Source organism: Tachypleus tridentatus, unplaced genomic scaffold, assembly GCF_004210375.1.
Source record: "Tachypleus tridentatus isolate NWPU-2018 unplaced genomic scaffold, ASM421037v1 Hic_cluster_1, whole genome shotgun sequence".
NCBI classification, from domain to species: domain Eukaryota; kingdom Metazoa; phylum Arthropoda; class Merostomata; order Xiphosura; family Limulidae; genus Tachypleus; species Tachypleus tridentatus.
Genome location: NW_027467777.1, coordinates 21,821,246 through 21,837,070, shown reverse-complemented (window position 1 = coordinate 21,837,070; position 15,825 = coordinate 21,821,246). Strand labels below are relative to the sequence as shown.

General features: G+C 34.1%; 1 pseudogene across 1 annotated transcript in view; it reads right to left on the bottom strand.

Moving 5' to 3' along the window:
* The window catches only part of LOC143241710 (uncharacterized), a 117,600-nt pseudogene that overhangs the window by 10,096 nt on the left and 91,679 nt on the right, over positions 1–15,825 (bottom strand). Inside the window, exons 6-7 of the transcript XR_013022263.1 lie at positions 4,991–5,190; positions 1,185–1,239 (exon numbers count right to left, since the gene is read on the bottom strand). The product of XR_013022263.1 is annotated as an uncharacterized LOC143241710 (transcript). The remainder of the gene's footprint in view (positions 1–1,184; positions 1,240–4,990; positions 5,191–15,825) is intronic.

Genomic DNA, 15,825 nt, shown 5'->3' with positions numbered 1-15,825 from the left:
TTACTAGTAAATTGTATACATTTATTACCTATCTCGTCTGTTTCAACAAGGATACTATTACTAGTAAATTGTATACATTTATTACCTATCTCGTCTGTTTCAACAAGGATACACTATTACTAGTAAATTGTATACACATTTTTACCTATCTCGTCTGTTTCAACAAGGATAAGCAATTACTATAAATTGTATACACATTTTTTACCTATCTCGTCTGTTTCAACAAGGGATACAATTACTAGTAAAGTTGTACATTTATTACTATCTCGTCTGTTTCAACAATGATACAATTACTAGTAAATTGTATACATTTTTACCTATCTCGTCTGTTTCGAACAATGATACTATTACTAGTAAATTGTATACATTTATTTACGTATCTCGTCTGTTTCAACAATAGTAAATATACATTTATTTCTATCTCGTAACAATGATACTATTACTGTAAATTATATACATTTATTACCTATCTTGTCTGTTTCAAAGGGATACTTTTACTAGTAAATTGTATGCATTTATTAACGAACACATACGTTTGTAGAATGATAGTACTACATTGAAATTGTATACATTTAACTACTACGTCTGTTTCAACAATGATACTTACACTAGAAATATATATATATTTATTACCTATTTATGCTTCAGTTACGTCGTACTAAAGAAAGTTAATATAATTTATTAGCTATTAAATCTGATTCAACAATAATACTTGAAATTCTATTTCACTTATTAACCACCTTCTCTCTTTCAAAATGATACTACTACTGCTAGAAAGTTGTATTCATTTTATTAACTATCACGTCTGTTTCAATGTATGATACAAGTACTGTGAAGTTGTAGTGGAATTATTAACTATCACGTATGTTTCAACAATATAATTACAAGTACTGTGAAGTTGTATAGAATTATTAACTATTACGTCTGTTTCAACAACGACACTACTACAACTGAAGTTGTATACATTTAATACAACTACCATGTCGCTCTCAATAATGATACTTATACTAGGATGTTGTACTATATTTTTAACTGCCCACGCATCTCTTTCAACAATAACATCCAATACTAAGAACTTGTATAAATTTATTAACTAACACGTCTGTTTCAACAATGATACTACTATTAGAAATTGTATACATTTTATTAAAACTCCACGTCTGTGTCAACAAACATTCTATTACTTTACTTTGTATACACTTCTTAACTACCACGTCTGTTTCGGCAATGATACTATAACTGGAAAATTGATTATGTTTGTTAACCAATTAAGTGTGTACGATTCAACAATGATGCTACTACACTGAAAGTTGTATACATATAATTTCTACATCTTTCAATAATGATACAACTGCTTCGAGCTTTATACATTTATTATGTACCGCATCTGTTTCAACAATAATACTACCACTATGAAGTTGTATACATTTATTATGTACCGCACCTGTTTCAACAATGGTACTACTACTATGAGTTGTATACATTTATTAACTACCACGTCTGTTTCAACAATGAGTACTACTACTATGAGTTGTATACATTTATTAACTACCACGTCTGTTTCAACAATGGTACTACTACTATGAAGTTGTATACATTTATTAACACTACTGCATCTGTTTCAACAATGGTACCACTACTATGACGTTGTATACATTTATTAACTACACCGCATCTGTTTCAACAATAGTACTACTACTATGAAGTTGTATACACTTCTATTAACTACGACGTCTGTTTCAACAATTATATTAATTATTACTGAAGCTGTATACGTTTACTGTCTTGTTTCAACAATTGCCACATTAAGTAGGTTGTATACATTTATCTACTATAGTCTGTTTCAACAATAATACGTAAACCAGGAGTTGTATACATTTATAAACTATCTCGTCTGTTTCAACAATGATATCTAATACTATGAAATTATATACATACATTGATTAAATACCTTATCTGTTTCAACAATGATACTATTACGAGTATTGTATACATTTATAAACTTCTCGTCTGTTTCAACAATGATACTATTACCAGAAAATGTATGCATTTATTAACTATCATGTCTGTTTTATGATACTACTACTATGTATACTGTCTTTATCACGGTAGTCACTGAAGGTGTCATACACTACGTCTGTTTCAACATGGAACCATTGGTAGTCATTCATCACGGTAGCCATCAGGTATCATTCACCCGGTAATTTCATCACGGAAGCCATTCATCACGAGTAGTCACTCATCACGGTAGCCATTCATCACGGTAGCCATTCATCACGGTCAGTCACTCATCACGGTAGTCATTCATCACGGTAATACATTCATCACGATGTCATATCACGGTGATGCATCATCGGTAGTCATTCATCGTGTGCTCATCACGGTAGGTAAACCATCCCGGTAGCCATTCATCACGGTAGTCAACATTCATCACGGTAGGTAGATTCATCATCATGGTCACTCATCACCGTCATTTCTCAGCACCTTTCACCGGTTGTCATTCATCACGGTAGGTGATTAATTCTCACATTTGTAGCAGCTGTCTGTAGTCATTCATCACGGTAGCCATTCATCACGGTAGTCACTAATGCGGTGACGCTCGGTAGATACATTCATCCCGGTAGTCATTCATCCGGTAGCATTCATCATCTTTGCGGTAGTCCTCACTCCGGTTTATAATTCATTAGAGTAACCATTCATCCGGTGGTAGTCACTCATCACGGTAGTCATTCATCACGGTAATACCATTCATCGGTAGTCCACTCATCAGGTAGTCACTCATCACGGTGGTCACTCATCCGGGCATTCCGGTACTCATCACGGTAGTCATTTATGTCAACAGGTCACTCCATCGTAGTCATTCATCACGGTAGTCACTCATCATTGGTAGCATCTCATCGGTAAGTCTGTTTCATCAGGTAGTCACTCATCACGGTAGGCATTCATCACGGTAGTCATATCAGTATAATCATTCATCACGGTCATTTATTTTCACCAGTCACACATCACGGTAGTCATTCATCCCGGTAGCCATTCCTTTCATTCATCACGGTATACCATTCATCACGGTAGTCACTCATGGTGGTCATTCATCACATTAACCATTCATCACGGTGTCACTCATCACGGTAGTCATTCATCACGGTAAGCCATTGTCATTGGTCACTCATTCATCACGGTCATTCCTATCACGGTAACATTCATCACGGTAGTCATTCATCACGGTAGCCATTCATCACGGTAGATCACTCATCACGGTAGTCATTCATCACGGTAGTCACTCATCACGGTAGTCACTCATCACGGTAGTCACTCATCCCGGTAGCCATTCATCACGGTAGTCACTCATCACGGTAGTCATTCATCACGGTAGTCACTCATCACGGTAGTCATTCATCACGGTAGTCATTCATCACGGTAGTCATTCATCACGGTAGTCATTCATCACGGTAGCCATTCATCACGGTAGTCATTCATCACGGTAGTCATTCATCACGGTAGTCATTCATCACGGTAGTCACTCATCACGGTAGTCATTCATCACGGTAGTCATTCATCACGGTCATCACGGTAGCTATTCATCACGGTAGTCCTCATCACGGTAGTCACTCATCACGGTAGTCACTCATCACGGTAGTCATTCATCACGGTAGCCATCCTGTAGAATAGAACTCCGGAAGAGTTTTTTTCGCTCTCCCAGTATATGATTTATAGCTGGCGGTAGAAACAAAACTCTGACCATCAGCTATGTTGTTGTTACATGCCAATCAGGATAATAAAGCTTAGGCTCAAAGTTGTTAGGGTCATCAGATTAGCAATATTGGTGAATAAATCTAAGTGTAACGCTTAACACTATCATTAGTTTTACAAAACTTAATGGATGAGTTTTAAAACTTTCACTTTGTTTCTTACCTTGTCTATCTCCAAGTTTAAAACTTCTCGAATCTTCTCTGCACCACTTGATCAAAGGGACCGGGTGTCCTGTGGCGTTGCACGTGAGCGTCACGTTTTGCAAATACTTGTAACACTTGTAATGTTACTCGTTGTACCGACGTCAAACGAGGGAGGAACTGCCACGACAAACAAATTTTCTTAACTGAAGGAATAGCAACGTACAATACTGGAAGCTACTTAAACATCACGTGTTGTACGTAATTCAATAGTCAGTACAAAGAGAAATAGATTCGTTTTGAATTACACTTAACTATAGTCCAGAAAACCGGAGTCGTATTCAATGACTTTTTCTTTGTAATCCAGGAAAGCCTGAGACACAGAACTAACACAAGTCAATTCATTTTAAAATACACTTTTCTGTAATCCATAAAATACATTCAAATCTGAAAACAATAAAAATAATGATTTTAAAACAAATCTTCTACCAATTAAAAAGTAAGTTTCGTTGTCTTATCAGGCAATCAGTCAGATTAAGATGTTACGTTTCCAAACTGGGTTACTAAATTGTAATTAATTTGTGTGTGTGTGTGTTTCTTACAGCACACCGAAGAGAATCAAACCCTGATTTTAGCGTTATAAATCTGTAGACTTATAGCTGTACCCGAGAATGGCAAATTAATTTGTGTTTTACCATATTGAATTATTTACAAAATCATTCACGGGGTGTAATTAAACATAAGATAATTTTTCACAAACCAATTATCCTATCTCCATATATCATATCTTTGTAACTTATTATCTATGATGGATTATCCGTGAACTAATTAACCCTAATTTATTAAACATCTAACCTAATTTGAGATTTAGAACCAGAGTAAAAAATGGAACTGCTACTAAAACGTTATGATTGGATTCCATGCAAATATTTTAACCAATGACTTTTAGAGACATGTTATTTTAAAATATTATTCACACCAAATGTTAAATTCAGAACATGTTATAAATTTTTTTCTTTTATTCTGTGTTTAGTCATTATAAGCATAATCTAACGTATTCATAAGAATCAAAGTACTAAACAGCGCTACCTACCGACTACTTCCAGGTAAGCAGGTTTTGTTTTAAAGACAGGGTGTTAATTTGACACATGTAGTAACCACTGTCACTTTCTGTGACATTTTGTATCTTCAGTTGCCATGTGCGGAAATTCTCATGAGAGACGCTGTATCGGTCACTCCTTAAGATTACTTTGGTGTGTACTGCTATCAAAGTCTGATTTTTTACCAGAAGCCACGCCACCTAGTAGTATACCAAGTTAATACTATTACAGTAGACTTATATAAAAGGACAATGTAATAATTTAGTTTAACAACAACAGAGAGCTGTTAGCATGACAACCGTACCTTAATTAACAATCTTAACTACAGACTGTTAATAACATGATTACTGTTCCTTCATTATCTACATCAACAATTACTACACAATGTCGGTAACATGACTACAGTTCCTTCATTATCTACATCAACAATTACTACAGACTGTTGGAAACATGACTACTGTTCCTTCATTATCTACATCAACAATTACTACAGACTGTTAATAACATGACTATTGTTCCTTCATTATCTACATCAACAATTACTACAGACTGTTAATAACATGACTATTGTTCCTTCATTATCTACATCAACAATTACTACAGACTGTTGGTAACATGACTACTGTTCCTTCATTATCTACATCAACAATTACTACAGACTGTTAATAACATGACTACTGTTCCTTCAATATCTAAATCAACAATTACTACAGACTGTTGATAACATGACTACTGTTTCTTCATTATCTACATCAACAATTACTACAGACTGTTAATAACATGACTACTGTTCCTTCATTATCTACATCAACAATTACTACAGACTGTTGTTCCTTCATTATCTACATCAACAATTACTACAGAACATGACTACTGTTCCTTCATTATCTACATCAACAATTACTACAGACTGTTGATAACATGACTACTGTTCCTTCATTATCTACATCAACAATTACTACAGACTGTTGATAACATGACTACTGTTTCTTCATTATCACATCAACAATAACAACAGACTGTTGATAACATGACTACTGTTCCTTCATTATCTACATCAACAATTACTACAGACTGTTAATGCCATGACTACTGTTCCTTCATTATCTACATCAACAATTACTACAGATTGTTCATAACATGACTACTGTTCCTTCATTATCTACATCAACAATTACTACAGAATGTTGATAAACATGACTACTGTTTCTTCATTATCTACATCAACAATTACTACAGATTGTTGATAACATGACTACTGTTCCTTCATTATCTACATCAACAATTACTACAGACTGTTAATAACATGACTACTGTTCCTTCATTATCTACATCAACAATTACTACAGACTGTTGGTAACATGACTACTGTTCCTTCATTATTTACATCAACAATTACTACAGACTATTGGATAACATGACTACTGTTCCTTCAATATCTACATCAACAATTACTACAGATTGTTGATAACATGACTACTGTTCCTTCATTATCTACATCAACAATTACTACAGACTGTTAATAACATGACTACTGTTCCTTCAACAAATACATAGATCTATATTACATCAACAATTACTACAGAATGTTGATAACATGACTACTGTTCCTTCATTATCTACATCAACAATTACTACAGACTGTTGGAAACATGACTACTGTTTCTTCATTATCTACATCAACAATTACTACAGACTGTTGATAACATGACTACTGTTCCTTCATTATCTACATCAACAATTACTACAGACTGTTGATAACATGACTACTGTTCCTTCATTATCTACATCAACAATTACTACAGACTGTTGATAACATGACTACTGTTTCTTCATTATCTACATCAACAATTACTACAGACTGTTAATAACATGACTATTGTTCCTTCATTATCTACATCAACAATTACTACAGACTGTTGGAAACATGACTACTGTTCCTTCATTATCTACATCAACAATTACTACAGACTGTTGATAACATGACTACTGTTTCTTCATTATCTACATCAACAATTACTACAGACTGTTGATAACATGACTACTGTTCTTCATTATCTACATCAACAATTACTACAGACTGTTAAACATGACTACTGTTCTTTCATTATCTACATCAACAATTACTACAGACTGTTAATAACATGACTATTGTTCCTTCATTATCTACATCAACAATTACTACAGACTGTTGGAAACATGACTACTGTTCCTTCATTATCTACATCAACAATTACTACAGACTGTTGGAAACATGACTACTGTTACTTCAATATCTACATCAACAATTACTACAGACTGTTGATAACATGACTACTGTTCCTTCATTATCTACATCAACAATTACTACAGACTGTTAATAACATGACTATTGTTCCTTCATTATCTACATCAACAATTACTACAGACTGTTAATAACATGACTATTGTTCCTTCATTATCTACATCAACAATTACTACAGACTGTTGGAAACATGACTACTGTTTCTTCATTATCTACATCAACAATTACAACAGACTGTTGATAACATGACTACTGTTTCTTCATTATCTACATCAACAATTACTACAGACTGTTGGAAACATGACTACTGTTTCTTCATTATCTACATCAACAATTACTACAGACTGTTGGAAACATGACTACTGTTTCTTCATTATCTACATCAAAAATTACTACAGACTGTTGATAACATGACTACTGTTCCTTCATTATCTACATCAACTACTACAGACTGTTGATAACATGACTACTGTTCCTTCATTATCTACATCAACAATTACTACAGACTGTTCATAACATGACTACTGTTCCTTCATTATCTACATCAACAATTACTACAGACTGTTCATAACATGACTACTGTTCCTTCATTATCTACATCAACAATTACTACAGACTGTTCATAACATGACTACTGTTCCTTCATTATCTACATCAACAATTACTACAGATTGTTGATAACCTGACTACTGTTCCTTCATTATCTACATCAACAATTACTACAGACTGTTGATAACATGACTACTGTTCCTTCATTATCTACATCAACAATAACTACAACTGACTGTTCGTTATAATCAACATGACTACTGTTCCTTCAATATCTACATCAACAATTACTACAGACTGTTCATATCTGTCAACATGACTACTGTTCCTTCATTATCTACATCAACAATTACTACAGACTGTTGGAAACATGACTACTGTTCCTTCGTTATCTACATCAACAATTACTACAGACTGTTCATAACATGACTACTGTTCCTTCATTATCTACATCAACAATTACTACAGACTGTTGGAAACATGACTACTGTTCCTTCATTATCTACATCAACAATTACTACAGACTGTTGATAACATGACTACTGTTCCTTCATTATTTACATCAACAATAACTACAAACTGTTCATAACATGACTACTGTTCCTTCAATATCTACATCAACAATTACTACAGACTGTTCATAACATGACTACTGTTCCTTCATTATCTACATCAACAATTACTACAGACTGTTGGAAACATGACTACTGTTCCTTCATTATCTACATCAACAATTACTACAGACTGTTCATAACATGACTACTGTTCCTTCATTATCTACATCAACAATTACTACAGACTGTTGGAAACATAACTACTGTTCCTTCGTTATCTACATCAACAATTACTACAGACTGTTGGAAACATGACTACTGTTCCTTCATTATCTACATCAACAATTACTACAGACTGTTGTCATAACATGCCTACTGTTCCTTCTATTATCTACATCAACAATTACTACAGACTGTTGATAACATGACTACTGTTCCTTCATTATCTACATCAACAATTACTACAGACTGTTGATAACATGACTACTGTTCCTTCATTATCTACATCAACAATTACTACAGACTGTTGATAACATGACTACTGTTCCTTCATTATCTACATCAACAATTACTACAGACTGTTCATAACATGACTACTGTTTCTTCATTATCTACATCAACAATTACTACAGACTGTTCATAACATGACTACTGTTCCTTCATTATCTACATCAACAATTACAACAGACTATTGATAACATGACTACTGTTCCTTCATTATCTACATCAACAATTACTACAGACTGTTGGTAACATGACTACTGTTCCTTCATTATCTACATCAACAATTACAACAGACTGTTGATAACATGACTACTGTTCCTTCATTATCTACATCAACAATTACTACAGACTGTTGGTAACATGACTACTGTTCCTTCATTATTTACATCAACAATTACAACAGACTGTTCATAACATGAACTACTGTTCCTTCATTATCTACATCAACAATTACTACAGACTGTTCATAACATGACACTGTTCCTTCATTATCTACATGACTGTTCATAACATGTACTACTGTTCCTTCATTATTTACATCAACAATTACTACAGACTGTTGATAACATGACTACTGTTCCTTCATTATCTACATCAACAATTACTACAGACTGTTCATAACATGACTACTGTTCCTTCATTATCTACATCAACAATTACTACAGACTGTTGATAACATGACTACTGTTCCTTCATTATCTACATCAACAATTACTACAGACTGTTCATAACATGACTACTGTTCCTTCATTATCTACATCAACAATTACTACAGACTGTTCATAACATGACTACTGTTCCTTCTATTATCTACATCAACAATTACTACAGACTGTTCATAACATGACTACTGTTCCTTCATTATCTACATCAACAATTACTACAGACTGTTGGTAACATGACTACTGTTCCTTCATTATTTACATCAACAATTACAACAGACTGTTCATAACATGACTACTGTTCCTTCATTATCTACATCAACAATTACTACAGACTGTTCATAACATGACTACTGTTCCTTCATTATCTACATCAACAATTACTACAGACTGTTCATAACATGACTACTGTTCCTTCATTACCTACATCAACAATTACTACAGACTGTTGGTAACATGACTACTGTTCCTTCATTATCTACATGAATATTTATCAAAGACTGTTGTTATAGCAACCCCAACTAGAATATCAACGGTTTGTCAAAGGTAATAAAGAGATGGCTTATAGCCAAACTTCCTGTAAGGACGACAGATAGCCAAGAAAACTGTAAAACGGTGACAAGGGTTCTGTTTGAGAATTTGGTGAATATATATATATATATATATATATATATATCAGAGCGTGAGCTCGGTCAATTATGGCCTGTAGCGTAGAGAATCCATAAGGCCAGTCGAAGTTTGCTGTAAAAGTTGATAAAACAGTTTATAAACAGTCTAACTGTGGTAGCTCTAGTGTGCCAAAAGTAGATAAAACAGTTTATAAACAGTCTAACTATGGTAGTTGTAGTGTGCCAAAAGTAGATAAAACAGTTTATAAACAGTCTAACTGTGGTAGCTGTAGTGAGCCAAAGTAGATAAAACAGTTTATAAACAGTCTAACTGTAGTAGCTGTAGTGTGCCAAAAGTAGATAAAACAGTTTATAAACAGTCTAACTGTAGTAGCTGTAGTGAGCCAAAAGTAGATAAAACAGTTTATAAACAGTCTAAGTGTAGTGGTAGCTGTAGTGAGCCAAAGTAGATAAAACAGTTTATAAACAGTCCAAGTGTAGTAGCTGTAGTGAGCCAAAAGTAGATAAAACAGTTTATAAACAGTCTAACTGTAGTAGCTGTAGTGAGCCAAAGTAAATAAAACAGTTTATAAACAGTCAAAGTGTAGTAGCTGTAGTGAGCCAAAGTAGATAAAACAGTTTATAAACAGTCTAACTGTGGTAGCTGTAGTGTTCCAAAAGTAGATAAAACAGTTTATAAACAGTCTAACTGTGGTAGCTGTAGTGTTAAAAGTAGATAAAACAGTTTATAAACAGTCCAACTGTGGTAGCTGTAGTGTGCCAAAAGTAGATAAAACAGTTTATAAACAGTCTAAGTGTGGTAGCTGTAGTGTTCCAAAGTAGATAAAACAGTTTATAAACAGTCTAAGTGTAGTAGCTGTAGTGAGCCAAAGTAGATAAAACAGTTTATAAACAGTCAGTCTAACTGTGGTAAGTGTAGTAGCTGTAGTGAGCCAAAAGTAGATAAAACAGTTTATAAACAGTCCAAGTGTAGTAGCTGTAGTGAGCCAAAAGTAGATAAAACAGTTTATAAACAGTCCAAGTGTAGTAGCTGTAGTGAGCCAAAGTAGATAAAACAGTTTATAAACAGTCCAAGTGTAGTAGCTGTAGTGAGCCAAAGTAGATAAAACAGTTTATAAACAGTCCAAGTGTAGTAGCTGTAGTGAGCCAAAAGTAGATAAAACAGTTTATAAACAGTCTAAGTGTAGTAGCTGTAGTGAGCCAAAAGTAGATAAAACAGTTTATAAACAGTCCAAGTGTAGTAGCTGTAGTGAGCCATAGTAGATAAAACAGTTTATAAACAGTCTAAGTGTAGTAGCTGTAGTGAGCCAAAAGTAGATAAAACAGTTTATAAACAGTCTAAGTGTAGTAGCTGTAGTGAGCCAAAAGTAGATAAAACAGTTTATAAACAGTCCAAGTGTAGTAGCTGTAGTGAGCCAAAGTAGATAAAACAGTTTATAAACAGTCCAACTGTAGTAGCTGTAGTGAGCCAAAGTAGATAAAACAGTTTATAAACAGTCTAAGTGTAGTAGCTGTAGTGAGCCAAAGTAGATAAAACAGTTTATAAACAGTCTAAGTGTGGTAGCTGTAGTGAGCCAAAGTAGATAAAACAGTTTATAAACAGTCTAACTGTGGTAGCTGTAGTGTTCCAAAGTAGATAAAACAGTTTATAAACAGTCTAAGTGTGGTAGCTGTAGTGTGCCCAAGTAGATAAAACAGTTTATAAACAGTCTAAGTGTAGTAGCTGTAGTGTGCAAAAGTAGATAAAACAGTTTATAAACAGTCTAACTGTGGTAGCTGTAGTGTTCCAAAAGTAGATAAAACAGTTTATAAACAGTCTAAGTGTGGTAGCTGTAGTGAGCCAAAGTAGATAAAACAGTTTATAAACAGTCCAAGTGTAGTAGCTGTAGTGAGCCAAAAGTAGATAAAACAGTTTATAAACAGTCTAAGTGTAGTAGCTGTAGTGAGCCAAAGTAGATAAAACAGTTTATAAACAGTCCAAGTGTAGTAGCTGTAGTGAGCCAAAGTAGATAAAACAGTTTATAAACAGTCCAAGTGTAGTAGCTGTAGTGAGCCAAAAGTAGATAAAACAGTTTATAAACAGTCTAAGTGTAGTAGCTGTAGTGAGCAAAAGTAGATAAAACAGTTTATAAACAGTCTAAGTGTAGTAGCTGTAGTGAGCCAAAGTAGATAAAACAGTTTATAAACAGTCTAAGTGTAGTAGCTGTAGTGAGCCAAAAGTAGATAAAACAGTTTATAAACAGTCTAACTGTGTAGTAGCTGTAGTGAGCCAAAGTAGATAAAACAGTTTATAAACAGTCTAACTGTAGTAGCTGTAGTGAGCCAAAGTAGATAAAACAGTTTATAAACAGTCAGTTTAAGTGTAGTAGCTGTAGTGAGCCAAAGTAGATAAAACAGTTTATAAACAGTCCAAGTGTAGTAGCTGTAGTGAGCCAAAGTAGATAAAACAGTTTATAAACAGTCCAAGTGTAGTAGCTATAGTGAGCCAAAAGTAGATAAAACAGTTTATAAACAGTCTAACTGTGGTAGCTGTAGTGAGCCAAAGTAAATAAAACAGTTTATAAACAGTCCAAGTGTAGTAGCTGTAGTGAGCCAAAAGTAGATAAAACAGTTTATAAACAGTCTAACTGTGGTAGCTGTAGTGAGCCAAAGTAGATAAAACAGTTTATAAACAGTCTAACTGTGGTAGCTGTAGTGTTCCAAAAGTAGATAAAACAGTTTATAAACAGTCTAACTATGGTAGCTGTAGTGAGCCAAAAGTAGATAAAACAGTTTATAAACAGTCTAACTGTGGTAGCTGTAGTGTTACAAAAGTAGATAAAACAGTTTATAAACAGTCTAAGTGTGGTAGCTGTAGTGAGCCAAAGTAGATAAAACAGTTTATAAACAGTCTAAATGTGGTAGCTGTAGTGTTCCAAAAGGAGATAAAACAGTTTATAAACAGTCTAAGTGTAGTAGCTGTAGTGAGCCAAAAGTAGATAAAACAGTTTATAAACAGTCCAAGTGTAGAAGCTGTAGTGATCCAAAAGTAGATAAAACAGTTTATAAACAGTCCAAGTGTAGTAGCTGTAGTGAGCAGATAAAACAGTTTATAAACAGTCTAAGTGTGGTAGCTGTAGTGAGCCAAAGTAGATAAAACAGTTTATAAACAGTCCAAGTGTAGTAGTTGTAGTAAGCTAAAGTAGATAAAACAGTTTATAAACAGTCAAAGTGTAGTAGCTGTAGTGAGCCAAAAGTAGATAAAACAGTTTATAAACAGTCCAAGTGTAGTAGCTGTAGTGAGCCAAAAGTAGATAAAACAGTTTATAAACAGTCTAACTGTGGTAGCTGTAGTGAGCCAAAGTAAATAAAACAGTTTATAAACAGTCTAACTGTGGTAGCTGTAGTGTGCCAAAAGTAGATAAAACAGTTTATAAACAGTCTAAGTCTAAGTGGTAGCTGTAGTGTGCCAAAAGTAGATAAAACAGTTTATAAACAGTCTAAGCTGTAGTGTAGTAGCTGTAGTGAGTGTTCCAAAGTAGATAAAACAGTTTATAAACAGTCCAAGTGTAGTAGCTGTAGTGAGCCAAAAGTAGATAAAACAGTTTATAAACAGTCTAACTGTGGTAGCTGTAGTGAGCCAAAGTAGATAAAACAGTTTATAAACAGTCTAACTGTGGTAGCTGTAGTGTTCCAAAGTAGATAAAACAGTTTATAAACAGACTTTGTGTGGGTAGCTGTAGTGTGCCAAAAGTAGATAAAACAGTTTATAAACAGTCTAACTGTGGTAGCTGTAGTGAGCCAAAGTAGATAAAACAGTTTATAAACAGTCTAACTGTGGTAGCTGTAGTGTGCCAAAGTAGATAAAACAGTTTATAAACAGTCTAAGTGTAGTAGCTGTAGTGTGCCAAAAGTAGATAAAACAGTTTATAAACAGTCCAAGTGTAGTAGCTGTAGTGAGCCAAAGTAGATAAAACAGTTTATTAACAGTCTAAGCGTGGTAGCTGTAGTGAGCCAAAGTAGATAAAACAGTTTATAAACAGTCTAACCAAGCTGTAGTGTTCCAAAGTAGATAAAACAGTTTATAAACAGTCTAAGTGTAGTAGCTGTAGTGAGCCAAAGTAGATAAAACAGTTTATAAACAGTCCAAGTGTAGTAACTGTAGTGTAGCCAAAGTAGTAGATAAAACAGTTTATAAACAGTCCAAGTGTAGTAGCTGTAGTGAGCCAAAGTAGATAAAACAGTTTATAAACAGTCCAAGTGTAGTAGCTGTAGTGAGCCAAAGTAGATAAAACAGTTTATAAACAGTCCAAGTGTAGTAGCTGTAGTGAGCCATAGTAGATAAAACAGTTTATAAACAGTCTAAGTGTAGTAGCTGTAGTGAGCCAAAAGTAGATAAAACAGTTTATAAACAGTCTAAGTGTAGTAGCTGTAGTGAGCCAAAAGTAGATTAAACAGTTTATAAACAGTATAGGTGTGGTAGCTGTAGTGAGCCAAAGTAGATAAAACAGTTTATAAACAGTCTAAGTGTAGTAGCTGTAGTGAGCCAAAGTAAATAAAACAGTTTATAAACAGTCTAAGTGTAGTAGCTGTAGTGAGCCAAAGTAGATAAAACAGTTTATAAACAGTCTAACTATGGTAGCTGTAGTGAGCCAAAGTAGATAAAACAGTTTATAAACAGTCTAACTGTAGCTGTAGCTGTAGTGTTCCAAAAGTAGATAAAACAGTTTATAAACAGTCTAACTATGGTAGCTGTAGTGAGCCAAAGTAGATAAAACAGTTTATAAACAGTCTAACTGTGGTAGCTGTAGTGTTAAAACAAAGTAGATAAAACAGTTTATAAACAGTCTAACTATGGTAGCTGTAGTGTGCCAAAGTAGATAAAACAGTTTATAAACAGTCTAACTATGGTAGCTGTAGTGTGCCAAAGTAGATAAAACAGTTTATAAACAGTCCAAGTGTATTAGCTGTAGTGTGCCAAAGTAGATAAAACAGTTTATAAACAGTCTTTGTGTGGTAGCTGTAGTGTGCCAAAAGTAGATAAAACAGTTTATAAACAGTCTAACTGTGGTAGCTGTAGTGAGCCAAAGTAGATAAAACAGTTTATAAACAGTCTAAGCGTGGTAGCTGTAGTGTGCCAAAGTAGATAAAACAGTTTATAAACAGTCTAAGTGTAGTAGCTGTAGTGTGCCAAAAGTAGATAAAACAGTTTATAAACAGTCCAAGTGTAGTAGCTGTAGTGAGCCAAAGTAGATAAAACAGTTTATTAACAGTCTAAGCGTGGTAGCTGTAGTGAGCCAAAGTAGATAAAACAGTTTATAAACAGTCTAACTATGGTAGCTGTAGTGTGCCAAAGTAGATAAAACAGTTTATAAACAGTCTAAGTGTGGTAGCTGTAGTGTGCCAAAGTAGATAAAACAGTTTATAAACAGTCCAAGTGTAGTAGCTGTAGTGAGCCAAAGTAGATAAAACAGTTTATAAACAGTCTAAGTGTGTAGCTGTAGTGAGCCAAAGTAGATAAAACAGTTTATAAACAGTCCAAGTGTAGTAGCTGTAGTGAGCCAAAGTAGATAAAACAGTTTATAAACAGTCTAAGTGTGGTAGCTGTAGTGTGCCAAAGTAGATAAAACAGTTTATAAACAGTCCAAGTGTAGTAGCTGTAGTGAGCCAAAGT